This window comes from Panulirus ornatus, chromosome 28, assembly GCF_036320965.1.
Source record: "Panulirus ornatus isolate Po-2019 chromosome 28, ASM3632096v1, whole genome shotgun sequence".
Lineage (NCBI taxonomy): Eukaryota > Metazoa > Arthropoda > Malacostraca > Decapoda > Palinuridae > Panulirus > Panulirus ornatus.
This window is the reverse complement of record NC_092251.1, coordinates 7225314-7240462: the sequence shown is the minus strand read 5'-3', so window position 1 is coordinate 7240462 and position 15149 is coordinate 7225314. Positions and strand designations below refer to the sequence as shown.

The window sequence follows — 15149 nt, the reverse complement described above, 5'->3', positions numbered from 1 at the left end:
GATGTCTGTTCTTTGGTCTGTCTTGCTGAGGGGACCATTGAGAATTGCCTCTGTCTTTGGAGAGGACCACATGGCTGTCTGTGGAGAGAGCCACAGAGTTCTGTTACTGTCTGTGGAGAGGACCAACAGGATCGCTCGTTGCCTGTGGAGCGGACTAGCAGGATCACTGGTCATGTAATGAGAGGGCTTCTCAAATCTGTCGAAACAGGATGACGAAGCAGAAGGCATCTCTCTCACCACCCACCCACCCACCCACCTCGCCCTCCGGCTTAACTAACGGTCAGGAAGAAAAAAAAAAGAGGAACGTTAGGAATAAAAAGCGAATAGTATGGAGAAAGTATACTGTCGTGGAAATTGTACAGGGAAGTGAGAAAGGTAAAAGTTACTTGCTCCAGGTAGCCATGGGCGTCGCTTGAGTCTGATAAGGAACGAGCGTAAAACTGCATGAGTAATTCCACAAGTAGGACGTTGTAACTGATAGCAAATGTCTTTGAAGCATTGATTAGAGGTATTGATAACCTTCGCATTTCGTGCTTCTGATGTATTCCAGTTTTCTCTAAACTCTAGCTGGAAAAAAAAAGAAAACTTGCCCATGTTGCCATTACATCCCCCCCCCCTTTCCTTTGATCTTCGTACCGTGATATTTCCGGTCGTTGAATCACTTACCCAATGTGAAGAAATTTTCGTGTGTTGTCGAATATTTTTTTTTTTTTTTTAGTATCTTGAAGACTTTCTTAAGATTTCCTCGGAGTCTGCGCTTCTTTTTTTTTTTTCCAAGAGCGTAATTTCAGGTCATGGAGTCTCACTCTTTACAATTGTAGATTTATTTCTCCGTGACGGAATTAGATTTTGTTGCTCTTTCAATTCGTGCTCACACCACGTCATCGCTTTGATCAAGTTAAGTGACCAGAACTGAACCGCGTATTCCAAACGGGGATGTGGTGGGTCGAGGCGTTGCTGGATGGCGTGGAGCAGAGGGGTGAGTGTTGTATGCGGGAGTCTACAACACTTAAGAGAGCTATGTTGGCCCTGACGAAGAGATCCCGTCTGAAGTCTACAGTGTGTCGTAATGATGTGTGGGAGAGGCTCTTGGGGGTCCGTACATTGTGCTGTCGGGGTCACCAGTCGTCATCTAGGGGCTGTGAAAATGTCTTTGTTTCAGACCTGCCTGGTTGAGGTCGTGTCTGTGCTGAGGTCACGAGCTTTTCCAGTATGTGTTGCTCAGCCTTGTAGGGTGAGGTAAGGGTGAAAAACCTGAAGCAATACTTTAAATGTGGAACACACGAGGGAGTATTGGGTCTCTTGCCCCTTGTCCAGGTAGTGTCTGATGGAGGTGATTATGTGCGTCTTGCTCAGTGGGAATGGTACATGATTGATTAGATGTTGGATTAGATATTGAAAAAAGGAATCTGAGTTTTATTTACATTTATATACATCCCGATTGTGGTAGGGTTCGAGACACGACCAGAGGGGATGTCTGACCACCTTCGTGGTCCGCCTAGCATCGTTAGGAGGAGAGACCTCAGCCCTCTTGTCCGTGACGTCGTCACCAAGGGAGGACGTCAGCTGTGGTCATCCTTACACCGCTGCAGGTGATAAGATCACCGGCAGGGTAAGGGAAGCCGTGCAGGACCGGACGTGTGGCTGGCCATGTCCTGGAGAGGAGCACCAAGGTCTTCCTTGTGGTTCGTCTGACCTGATCATCTCGCTTGCCAGGTCGTCTTGTCTTACTGAGCCAGGTCGTCTCGTCTCACTAGTCAGATCCTTTCGTATCAGTAGCCAGGTCGTCTCGTCTCGCTAGGCAGGTTGCCTCGATTCACGTCAAGGGGGGTGTCGTCTCTCGCCCAGCTGAAAGATTTTTGTAGGAATGAATCGGTAAAAGGAATATTTAAATGGTTCTGCCTTACTGTGCCAACCCGCGTCAGGGGGCTCCTTGCCCCGTCACGCGAGCGATGAAGGTCAGCTGAGTGTGGCATTTTACTGAGGTAAAGGTACGGTAATATAAGGTTAGTTAAGGTAGGGACTGAGGGAGACTGAAGGGCGGTGTTTTATTTATAGAATAAACAGTCGTCAACACAGTTCCCTGTACTTACAATGTTGGGGCGAATGTAGAAATCACTCATACGAAGCTTTGACACCAGTCATTGGTTCATATAGAAAAGGAAGAGGAAAGAAAGTAAATAGCAGAGGTTTTAAAGATAATGGCTGGGAATTCTTTGAGTGCCACAGGTGGTGGGAATCAAGGTCGTCTGCCATACCAGACACATGCCTCATTTGGCACCCTTCCTCGGGGCACCCCTGAGGACTGACACTCCACGCAGTTAGCACCCCACATCTGGTATCCACACACCTGGTACACCCCCTATTACATCCCCCCCACAACACCTGAAATCTTCCATACCTGGCATCCTCCACACCTTACATCCCCGAGACGCCCTTTCCATTCTGGGGATCCGACAGACAGGCTAGCGTGTCAGGAGTGCCTCTGGCTCTCCCCAGAGGTCTTGGACTGAATTGTGCATGAACAAAGGAGAGTATTCTGGAGTGACTCACTGGCAGTCGAAGTTGCGGCGCGTCAGGGAAGCCAAGAAACTTGGCCATGGTTGTTCTAGACTCTCGGAGCCTCCTGGGTCTAAGTGACAGGTTAGAATGTATTGCAGGAGAAGGGTTCTATGAGACTGCATGAACTTTGGAATTCTTATTTTCATGTGCCGTACGTCGTCTGCGTTGGTTAGCTTTGGTAGAGATCCTGTGACGTTTGGGGAGTGACGGGCGGTATGGGGTGTCACAGACGTAGCATGTCTCATGGCTTTTGGCTGTGCTGATGACGGAAATGATGGAAGTATACGTCGGAGATACGACGATAAACGTAGTACCTGTAGTCTAGTCGTAGGCTCAGGGAGTTAAGAAGGGGTTCCGAAACCATAGTCAGCACAGTTATTTGCCTGAGCAACGGGGGCTGTTGCTGATATCATTCTTTCCCATGAGGTATTAATTTCCTTGAGTATGATGTGTAAGAACTTACCGTACAGTGTGATTGCTCTCTAACTGTTACCAAATCAACTTAGGTCGCGTGAGGGGGAGGGGAAGCACGCTGGATTTGAAGATCTTAAACAAAAACGCTCGATTTGAAGGCTATCCGGAGTTAGATTTTGAGTAGAGCCTTAGCTCGGGTACCCAACTGTAAATGGTTTTGTGTCTTACACTCCAAGGAAACACATTGTTGGCACTTGATAACGGTGCTGGATGTGTCGTGCTCTAGACCTGCTGCCTCTGTAGGGTCTTCAATCCTCCCACAACCTTTGGAAGACTGGTAACGTTATTTCCATTTTATACTTGTATCGCTAAGTTCCTGAGCATGTGTGAGAGGCTCTTGTATAGTGTGTGTGTGTGTGTGTGTGTGTGTGTGTGTGTGTGTGTGTGTGTGTGTGAAGGCAGCAGATGTAGGGCTGATCCCTTTGCTTATTAGGTACTGGAGTACCCGCCCGGTGGAGTGCCAGGTCACTGCTGAGTCGTGGCTGGGACTGTGGTGGTGAGACCCGTGCGTACCGCCTTTCCCTTTTGACTTTCTGGAGGTCTTTCTATTCCCAGGAGCTCGTTCACTCGCCTCTCCCTCCCTTTCCACCTCCTCCTCCTAGGTTTCTCTCATCTTACTGTTATCACCTCCTTCTTTCGGTCTGTTCTCCTGGGAGTCTTGGCCCGTCACGCGTCCAGTCTCCTCCCCGCACCTCCCTCTTGAGCACACCTTCCCACTCTCCTCCATCAGGAGGGGTCCTCGCCAGCCTTGCCAAGGCTATGTAGTGGAGGAGCCTCACCCCTGGGTGAGCCTCACTGTAAGAGATGAGCTTAATATTGAGGGATTGAGCCTCACAGTTGGGAAAAGCGCCCTCCACCCCCAGGGGAGCCTCACAAAGAGGGGATTGAGGCTCACACTCGAGGAGAGCTTCACCCCAGGGGAGCCTCACAGTAGGGGGGATAACCCTCATTATGAGGAATTGAGCTTCACAGTTGGAAAGAGCTTCACACCAGGGGAGCCTTACGATGGGGAATGAGCCTCATAAAGAGAGAATGAGCCTCACAGTTGGGAAGAGCCTCACTCCAGGAGAGCCTCACAGATGTGTAGGTGGGGGGGTGAGGGGTTTCAGGGGAGAACCTTGCAATGTTTACATAAAGGAGTGTTTGGATCATTAGCGGTGGTGTGAAAAACTTGTGGCCGGCGGCTGGGTGGCCGCTGGTGGGTACAGTTAGTGCGGCCTCCTCCTCCTCCTGCTGAACCTGATCATTGTGTTAGACTGCCCTCCCATCCACCGCCACATCTCCCACCCCAACCACCCAGTATATCTCTCTTCCCACCATCACCTGCCACCTCACCCCAACCTTTACCCCGATTCCCACACCCATCCTGCTGTTCCCATGGTCCGTGGAGTGTAGGGGGCTGAGGGATATTGGTGTGGGAGTGTATGGGGTCGGGGTTTCCTGTGAGGGGATTGGCTGATAGACCATCCCGATCAGGCTGTAAGCCTGAATTAGTGTTATCCGTGTTGACGTGTGTCAATCCCGGCTGCTGCTGCTGCTGCACATAGCTAGCAGTTTTTGCTACCGTTTAGCATTCGTTTATTTTCTATTTGTCATGATAGTCTTCACGAACCTCCTGTCTGTCTGTTGGCCGTGAGGACGCGTTCCTCTCCACCTCTCGTCTGTCTGTGTGTCCGTGAGCTCTGTGGATGTATTCCTACCCACACTCTTCTGTCAGTTTGTCTCCCGTCGGCGACACTTATTGTTGTGTATACCAGATCCAGCGCAAATAATCTTGTACTGGAGCGAACCCTGGATGTGTATAGCCAGTGTCTCCCTGCTGTTGTGGCACACCCGTGACCTTAACGCTCTTCCCTCCCTATTCTGAAGGGACAAAGGGTTCTCCGGGACCCCAGGGCTCACCTGTCACCTTCGTGTGTCGATTTACTGTACCCAGTGTACGCTTTGTGCTTGCCTCCACCTTCATCATTATCGCTGAGACGCTTTTGTCTCTGTAGAGCTAAATACCATAGTACCACCCTCCCCTGCCGAGCCCAGGTGTGAGGCAGGTTTCGCTCAGGAGTGTCGTCCGTCACGCTGATAGCACGTCTGAAGTGTGACATATGTGCGGGGGTCTCGTCACGCTGTGGGACTTGCGGAACGAGAGGTCACCGTCTGCCGCAAGCTGGGGAGGAGGGGAGGGGGGAGAGGAAGGTACGAGAGGAGGAGGGAATGGAGGGGGGAGGAAGGTACGAGAGGAGGAGAGGGATGGAGGAGGGAAGAGGGGTAGAGGAGGTGGCATGCTATGGTGGAGATTCTTCCTCCACCGATCACAGGTGGGAGGAGGTGGTCCTTTTGTCTCCGGGTGGATCGATCTTTGTAGATTTGGGAGGGTTTGTATCTCCTTCCTAGGTCGGTCTTCTTGAGGTTTTCTAGGGGGTTTGTTTTGCACGTTGCTCCTCGGTCGATGTGTGTAGATTTTGGAGGGCTTGTACTTTGTTCCCTCCGTGATATTGGTACATTTTTGGAGGGCTTGTCCCGTACTTGAGTCTCTCTCTCTCTCTCTCTCTCTCTCTCTCTCTCTCTCTCTCTCTCTCTCTCTCTCTCTCTCTCTCTCTCTCTCTCTCTCTCTCTCTCTCTCAACCAAACACATTTCTTAAATCCCGATTGAGACAGCCCTCCTTAGACTTCCATGAACTGTAGCTTATAACCCATATATAGTGTAAAGCTGCTGGGATGTCCCCTCATCATCCATGTCCATTTCCTTGCCTTACCCAAGACCCAACCCATGAATCATTCTCCTCCCGTACCTGGTGAGGCAGAGGTGAGTGTACATGGCGTGTGAGGATTACTCTCATGTGACGGTGAAGGCACCTTGGTGACAGGTATCACAGGGATTATGATATTGCTAGGGAGATAAATCGCAGGCGCTCACGAAGGTGAAAAGAGATTGCTGGTGTGTGAGTTGTGTGGGAAATTATACTCGTCGAAGGGTGGGTTGGTAACCTGAGGGAGGGAGAGCTTCAGTTGCTGATGGGGCTGGGAGAAGGGAGGCCTCTGATCTCCACCGTTGGTCAGGAACGTGTTCGTGTTTGGTTGGCCATGGCTCGGATGGGCCAGGGGATGTGGGAGTGTCAAGGCCCACGCGTTGTGGTGGGGCCCCTCTGTCCACTCGTGGTGGGCTGAGTGGGTTGGATGTTCAGGGTGGGGAGAGGGTCAAGGCCCACAGGTTGGCAGAGATGGCACCACTGTCACTTGACGGGTCAGGTTGTGTTGACCTCGGGTCTCGTGTTGTGTTGCGGGACCTGACCCCCCACCCCCCCACCCCCTCTTCCCCCCGGAGACACAGCAACACACGGTGTGTTTTACTGTGTTGGGACCAACGCGTGAGGATGGAACACCAGTTGCCTGTTTTGCATGGCAACACGAAGATAATGCTCTTCATTTTTAATGGACTGAATCTCGTTCGTAGAATTAGTTGTTTTAAAAACTCCGATAATAATTATTTATTCATAATCCCGGAAGACGAAATGGAGTACGAGAGATTGAGGATGGGATGGATGGTGCCTTCTCCTGGTCCCGGGACGGTGGTGGTGCCTTCTCCTGGTCCCGGGACGATGATGGTGCCTTCTCCTGGTCCCGGGACGATGATGGTGCCTTCCCCTGGTCGTGGGACGATGAAAGTGCCTTCCCCTGGTCCCGGGACGATGATGGTGCCTTCCCCTGGTCCTGGGACGATGATAGTGCCTTCTGGTCCCGGGACGATGATAGTGCCTTCCCCTGGTCCCGGGACGATGATGGTGCCTTCCCCTGGTCCTGGGACGATGATAGTGCCTTCCCCTGGTCCCGGGACGATGATAGTGCCTTCCCCTGGTCCCGGGACGATGATGGTGCCTTCCCCTGGTCCTGGGACGATGATAGTGCCTTCTGGTCCCGGGACGATGATAGTGCCTTCCCCTGGTCCCGGGACGATGATGGTGCCTTCCCCTGGTCCTGGGACGATGATAGTGCCTTCTGGTCCCGGGACGATGATGGTGCCTTCCCCTGGTCCTGGGACGATGAAAGTGCCTTCCCCTGGTCCCGGGACGATGATGGTGCCTTCCCCTGGTCCTGGGACGATGATAGTGCCTTCTGGTCCCGGGACGATGATAGTGCCTTCCCCTGGTCCCGGGACGATGATGGTGCCTTCCCCTGGTCCTGGGACGATGAAAGTGCCTTCCCCAGTCCCCGGGACGATGGTGCAATGAGGAATGAATTGACTGTCCTCAATCTGACCCATGCCATCATTGAAATGCTTTGGGTGTGTGTGTGGGCGGGAGGGGGGTGTTTGTGTGTGTGTGTGACTGCATAGCATGCCCCTGTAGCCCTCCGAACGTCGTGGTTACTTTAATACTATAATTCAGGGACTACATAGCGTGCGTCACCACCCCAGGCCAGAAATACCACACGTTGCGTGTGATGAGGTTGGGTTTGGGTTTGATTTGTGCCGGTCACCCCGGCTGACTGGTTGTGCACCCCATGCTCATCCTGGCGAGCGGTAGCGCAAAAGGATGACAGGTCACAAAAGGGGTGTCTAGTCAGACTCCAGTGGATGAATGTCACGTACGTTGTTACAAAGTCGATTTCTTTTTTTTTTTTTTTTTCTGGACTTCATGACCTACAGTACGTAGTTTCATATAGTACTTTTTTGCCTTCTTGATACAGAAATGGATACTGGCTTCAGGATTTCAGGTGTCTTATGATGAGGAACCGTAATTAACCTGTGTTGAGTGGATGTGTCCCCACAACATCACCGGAGGCCGCTTGGCCGTCAGTACACACGGTCAGCTGGAGAGATCTGTATTGTCTGCGACAGGACGTGAGTTAAAAGTGACGAGAGTGTGGGAGAGAGAGGGAGGATGATAGACACGTGAAGGAAGATCGTGAAAGTGCGACAGAAAAGTTCCTGGGAGTGAGGTCGCGATGATGAACGGGGGAATTGATGATGGTGATGATGATGATGAGAGACGCGTTGGGTGTGACGGGAGCTGTGGTGGTTGATCGTGGCTCGGGCCATGGTTGGTGGATGGTGATTGTGGTGGCCATGCCTCATGCAAGGATGGTGTAGTGGCCATGCCCCGGGCCAGGAGCGGGGGGTAGTGGTAAGTGGTGGCTATACCCTGGGCCAGGAGCGAGTCTGGTGGTGGCCATACCTTGGGCCAGCTGTGGGGGTAGTGGTAAGTGGCGGCTATGCCCTGGGCCAGGAGCGGGGGTAGTAGTAAGTGGTGGCCATGCCCTCGGCCAGGAGCGGGGGTAGTGGTAAGTGGTGGCTTGTACCCTAGGCCAGGAGCGGGGGTAGTGGTGGCCATACCTTGAGCCAGGCGCGTGGGTTGTGGTGGTGGCCCTGGCCATGTCTCGGGCCTTAGACCAACATGGCAAACTGGTGTACCAAGTAAAGGAAGATAACGTTGCTGTGGTGAACTGGGTGACCCAGTACACTGCCCGGTGACCTTAACGGAAATGACTGGTTGCCTCTTGCCCTGGTAACCTGTGGCAACAACCTCGTAACTAGTGACGCAGTAGCCCGTAAGGATCTGGTAACCAGCGATTGTCAGGTTTCGTATGTACTTAACTAGGAAATTGCAGGTGGCTTAAAGGGCCCCTACGAGGCAAATCCTGGTACAACCAGTTATCAGGCATGTAGTCGTTCAGCCTGTTTTTGAAATTTCCCAACTTGTTAGGGGTCTGAGACCGTACTTGGCAGGTTTTTTTTTTTTTCCCCCCCCCCCCATTCATCCACCACTGTTACCTTACTTATGTCTGCTTATTCTTCTCTTAAATCAAAATCTCTCTAATGTATTTTCATTGGCGAACTTAAGACTCTGGTGATGGTTGAAGGTGTGGGAAGGGTGACCCGTGGTAGAGAGGAACTAATGGCATAGTGACCCGTGGTAGAGAAGATCTGGTGGTATGGTGACCCTTGTGGTATGGTGGAGGTGGAAGGGTTACCGTCGGGTTCCCTCCCGCCCACAACATTGTCGCCCGGGAGGGAGGGAGGGAGGGAGGGAGGCAGCCCTCGAGAACTACTCGGCCGGCTGGAAAGCCTATTGAGCGGATTACGTCAGGTAGAAGACGTAGGCTTGTTGGCCGTGATGGTCCCGGCCCGGATTATGTGAGAGGAGGAAGGAGGAGGATCCGTGAGTCTTCGGGTGTCCCGCCCGGCCAGCCTGGCGGTGATGGGTGCTACAGTTACGGCCGCCACCAGCCTGACCCATCACTGCTGCAGACTGGACCAGCTGTGGAGGGTGTATATTTACTGCAGCCGCCACCAGCTTAGCTCCTAGACCCAGCTGTGTGGTTGCGACAGTTGCGGCCACTACTTCTGCAGCCAAGCTCCATCACCCAGCTGTAGGGGATAGAGATTGAGTCCCCGGGACCGAGGTATGGCTCGGGGAAGGTCAGGTGAGACCAAGGGGTAGTCTTGTGACCGAGGCTGGTCCAAGCGCCATGGCCTTCAGTGTTTACAGTTATTCCTTCCCTCTCGTTATGGGCGCCGGGAGATCCATCTTCGTTACGACCCTCCCTTGTGGTGTACTGTCAAACGCTTCCTGCTGCTGGTACCCCAAGAACACACAGTTAGGTTTAAAAAACAAACATTTGATTGGCTGGGATGAATTAAAAGCTTGACTCTGCTGAGTATAGATAGAGATACATTATATTGTGTACTTTGGGAAATAATAGAATGCCGTGTTCCTACATAACTTGCACACGAAGAAATATCCTTGCTGAGTTGACGAGGCTGGGAAGTATGAGAAAATGAAATCCAATCTAACAGGGCAGAGATGATGAAGGAAATTGTATGGATAATGTGCAGGCTACTTGAACGCCATGGGAAGACTCGTGGACATCTTGAGAGAGGAACTGGATAGTCTCGTCCGATGTAAACCAGACCCTCCAGCAGTGTGGGCCTTCATCAACAGTGAAGGAGTTACATTTATCATCCTTCCTGACGGTGTTGTCACCGAGAACCTACCTGGTCATGAGGCACCAGCGCTAGAGGACTTAGGACTCGGAGGCAGGAGCCCTCGCCACCAGCCATCGTCATCACTCTCCCTCTCCTCCCCTCCAGCCGGACTCGCCAGCTCCCACGTCAGTGTACATGGTAGGTCCTCGTGCACACGACGCACGGAGGCAAGCCTGTGCTGGCTCACTCACTCGCCTCCCCCCAAGTGGTGTGTGTGTGTGTGTACACAAGTGACCTTATGGTCATAATGGGAAACATTGAACGTCCTTGATGGGCCAGCCTGTCGGACGGGACTGGTCTGCACGTCAAAGGTTAATTACATAAACGGGTGAGGAAACAGGGAGATGTTAAGGTTCTATTTCTCAACAGGATTGACTCATTTGGTAAAAGCATGATCATTTCTGGTTTGTGAACGGGAGTGGGGAATAAGGCTAGTAATGACTGTTGTTCACGCCATATGTCCCCAGCTGTTGTGTGTGTGTGTGTGTGTGTGTGTGTGTGTGTGTGTGTGTGTGTGTATTACCATATGTTGTAGGTGTTGTGTGTTGTGTTGAGCCGGGCAGTGTGTGTGTGTGTGGTGTGTGTGTGTGTGTGTGTGTGTGTGTGTGTGTGTGTGTGTGTGTTGTAGGTTCTGTTGTGTAATATGTGTAAAGTATTCAACACTGACGACTGAGGTTTGCCATTGTACTAACACTCGCCACATTTTCTTGTAGGTGAGTGTCGTCACGCCCTTTAGAAGACTGTGTTGGGCCCTAGGTTGCTTACGAAGACGTACACGGTAAGTACCTTGTATCCTTGCCTCCACCCTGGTTGGCTGTAGAGGTGAGGGTTGCGGTACCTTCGTCTCCAGACGGAGGCGTGGCCATGAAGTGGTTGGTCCCAAGGCAAACCTGCGCCGGGGCAGGGTAGTGACATCACAGTAGCCCTCTACTGGTGGCGGTGGACGTGACTTCCAGTGGTAGTTCTTGGCCGTAGGATCCTCGTAGTGTCCCACTAGACTCCGCCGACGGGATTTGAAGCTCACAGTGGCGTCGAAGGATCCTCTGAACTCTGCAGGATCGTGATCCTTTCTAGTGTGTCTGCCAAGAGGACTCTCTGTGTGTAGTTTCTGAACACTCGTTATGTATCTTTTCTTTAGAATGTTTCGAGGTTTTTAATTGGCGTGGTTTTTTTTTTAATGGCTACATTTACTGGTTGTGGTGGCTTGTGGGTTTTGGTTCCAGCGCCGCGTTCGTGGATGAAGGAGACTGGAGAATAGTGCTAATGTTGGTTATATATATATATATATATATACACTACACACTCCCACCTAATCCAGGGACCCGTTTATCGACCAGCCTCGAGGATGAACAGATGGATTGACTGCGGACAGATTGCCCAGCCTATGATTCGAACTCAGGCGGGCCCGTGCGTGATTCACAGTTGTGGCGGTTTGTTTCGTGTGATCGGCTCTTGGCGGCAGCCCGTCTGGTCAAAGTAGTCCACCAGGCTAACTAGGAAGGCTAGTCTCCCTAGGATGCGATTTACTATTGACTCTATAGCAGAGTATCCATCCCATTCTCCCATCCCATTAGATAAAGGAGAGAAAAGAGAAAGAAAGATTCCCCAAAGCCTTTCTGACATATTCTCCCATCTAACATATAGACCGGTTATTGTCCAAAAAGACATATTGGTTCCTTCCTTGGAACACAGGAGTTATCTTCTCATGGCCATATTGACTACTTCCCCCCCAGGGAGGACATATTGGCTGCTCATGTGATCAATAGAGATTGTTCTTTTTTTCCAGCCCATCTGATCCAATACTTGTTTTCGATGAACTGATAATTATTCCGTATATATATATATATATATATATATATATATATATATATATATATATATATATATATATATATATATTACAGTTTCCTTTTTCTTCATGAGAGATGTTGCATGGTTTTTGTGTGTTCTGGCGTACACTTTCACCACACTACACACTCGATCCCTCACCACACTATACACATGACCCCTCACCACACTCATCCTCACCCCCTGGCCCAGTGCTACAAGCCCCTCTCTACCAGGCTTCCCTTACGAGAGTTACTGCCGGGGTACCATCTGTTCCTCCTGATGGTCCCACCTCTATTCTCACCCCTCCTCCTCCTCATCTCTCTCTCTCTCTCTCTCTCTCTCTCTCTCTCTCTCTCTCTCTCTCTCTCTCTCTCTCTCTCTCTCTCTCTCCATCATGTATGCGCTGAGTCCTGGGGGAGGAGGAGGAGAAGGGGGAGCAAGAGAAGTAGACAGTGGCTGTGGTATATATATATATGTGTGTGTATGTGTGTGTGTGTGTGTGTGTGTGTGTGTGTGTGTGTGTGTGTGTGTGGAACATGTGGAGAGGCGTCGCCGTCGCTATGGCAACCTCTCTGGCTTGACCTTTCCCGCGACTGACGGACGCCGCCACCAGGGGACCTCTGCCGTCAAAGGGGATCTCTGCCACCACCACCACCACAAGGAAGTCTCAGCCACCAGCACCATCATCACTAGTCCCCTCTGCCTAGGGCGCTAACATCGAATGACGTCATCATGTCTGCATGACGTCATGATATGTGCATAACGTCGAAATAATGTTTCTAGTAAAAATGATGGTAATGATGATAATAATAATGATAATGATAACGATGATTAATGGTGTATTTAATTGACTAACCAAAGGCAGAAAATAGTGGAAATACGTACAATGTAAAATGTGGGCTAAAGTGGAAAATGGGGAGAGGGTTAAACAGAGAGTGTGACAGTCTGGTAAATTATTGATGATGTTCACAAAGGCTGGGTGGAGGGGACCGTTCTCGTGTTGGCTTACACGAGCATGGGTTAGCTCGAAGCGGTTGTGGTGGCGAACTGCAACTAGGGAACGAGGGATCTCCTATAGCAGGAGATGAAGGTGGCGGTAAGGATGGCGCAGGTAACTTCTTCCCTTGAATTGTCGAATGATATATTCCGCGTCGTGGTGTCTACCATGCACGTGGGGGGAACCTCATATCTCCCTGAGTTTGCATGACGTCATGGCATCTCGCTTGTGGGTGAGTGACGTCACTGTGAGGGCACGTCCGGACCCGGGCGTGGGCTGCACATAGGTCGTAGGGTCACGCCCAGCTCTCACTATGTGGCTGCTGCCTTAAGAAAGACCCGTCCTCCCTCCGCTGCCCTCCAGGGCGTAATCTTACGCCATGGTTCCTACATACGCACAGGACACACGTGCGATGGGTTGCACAGACGTGTAAACGGGATACAGGAGGAGAGGACTCATGGCTGGAGGCGTCATGTGTGTGTAGAGTACTCGGGTCGTCTGTGCCACATTCCACCAGATGGCCACTGACACTCCACCTTCCCCTTCACCCACAACCCAACGCTTGCCCAGCCCAACCCAGCCCAGCCCAACTTTCCGCGATGGTAGCCATTGTGATAAGTGTACTACACGCCGGCCTCTGACGAGGCCTGGGCTCTTGCTATGAATATTTTCCGGTCGGGTACCTTGTGTGGTCGGCCAGTACACTCTAGGCGATGCTTGATCATCGTGCGGGAGCCGCGGAGGCGAAGCTGATGGCGATTGCACATCAGCGGTAATGAGGAGCGACCTCGCGGCGGTCCTTCCCACACACACACACACACACACACACACACACACACACACACACACACACACACAAGGACTTTCACTCTCCCTCTCCATCATCATAGACAGTATGGTTGTTGGTGAGGTAACGTGGTACCTGTTTTAGGCCGGGGCTGGCTGCAGGTAGACGTGGCCTCTGCTCATGCTCCCCCTCGCCCACACGCACCCTTCCTGGTGGGGAGGAAATACCTGCAAGGCCTTTAGGGAGACTTTTGCATTTGCCGTGACGCTTGCTTCTGGGCCTTTGTCTCGGCAGGACCAGCTTGTCGCCTTAACCCGCATCCCTACCTCACCAGTCACCTGCCTCAACCCGTCCTCCTCCCTACCTCACCAGTCACCTGCCTCAACCCGTCCCCCTACCACACCAGTCACCAGCACCTGCCTCAACCCGTTCCCGTACCGCACCAGTCACCAGCACTTGTCCCAACCCGTCGCCCTGCCTCGCCAGTTACTAGCACCTGCCTCAACCCGTCCCCCTCCCTACCTCACCACTCACCAGCACCTGCCTCAACCCGTCCCTTTCCCTGCCTTTCCAGTCACTAGCACCTGCCTTAACCTGTCCCCCTCCCTACCCCACCAGTCACCAGCACCTGCCTCAACCCGTCCCGCCTCCCTACCCCACCACTTTCCACCCAGGTACCGTCCTATTCAGCAAGACCACTAAACTCGAGTACTATACTTGCCTTTAGTATCCTGCTTCATAGGACCTTCGCCTTAGTACCGCCCACCTCGAGAGAATCACACACACACACACACACACACACACACACACACACACGCACACGCTCCCCAGTCAACATCATCACCATCAGGGCTCAAGGTTGATTAGCTCAGGCGGCTGGTGTTTGTAGGAACATAACGGAGTAGCTGTTAGACACGTACAGGGTTGTAGAGTTTGCTGGTATCAGCCGCGAGTTTATTGTGCCTGCCAGCCTCATCCTGTGGGCTGTAGCTCAAGAAGATTACGGAGGTCACAAGGGAGGGTCTTTGTTAAACCCCGAGTACTTTATAATTGGCTCGTTACGTAAGCCTGTATTCTTCGTATACCCTGAATCCATGTTCTAGGAAGAAAGAGAGGATACAGTTTCAGAATTTGAGGTGTTGTGTCGTGTTAGTACCTATATCCTGGCCTTAGTCCAGCTGTGACCATATCATGTAGTACCCCCCCCTGACCTTGTTACCTTCTCCATACACGTGTTTTACGTGACATTTCATTCGTCCGCTTCCTTGAAATAGATCTGTTACTTCTTTATTGAAGTTGGGTGACTTCTAATTGACGACTCGTTGTTATTTCCAACAGACTTTATCTCGTGCAAGTTTGGCCGCCAAGGCACCAAGTTTTCCCTGTGTGAGAGAGAATCAACAAGAGTTTGACATTAATCCCTTTGCCAGTAATAGCTTGCCTCTCTCTGTACCTGGCTTCAGAGACGTGTTCTATTCTGATCCCAGGGTACGTAGGACACTTAGTGGGGATAGATA

At 51.6% G+C, this 15149-nt stretch overlaps 1 protein-coding gene across 26 annotated transcripts in view; it reads left to right on the top strand.

The window, feature by feature from the left end:
• The window catches only part of LOC139757814 (prominin-1-A-like), a 232719-nt gene that overhangs the window by 87740 nt on the left and 129830 nt on the right, over positions 1-15149 (top strand). The window contains exon 4 of one of the 26 annotated variants that reach the window (XM_071678656.1): positions 10732-10796. The exons of the other annotated variants lie outside the window; for them this stretch is intronic. The gene's annotated coding sequence lies outside the window, so the exon portion shown is untranslated. The remainder of the gene's footprint in view (positions 1-10731; positions 10797-15149) is intronic. 26 annotated transcript variants of the gene reach the window in all.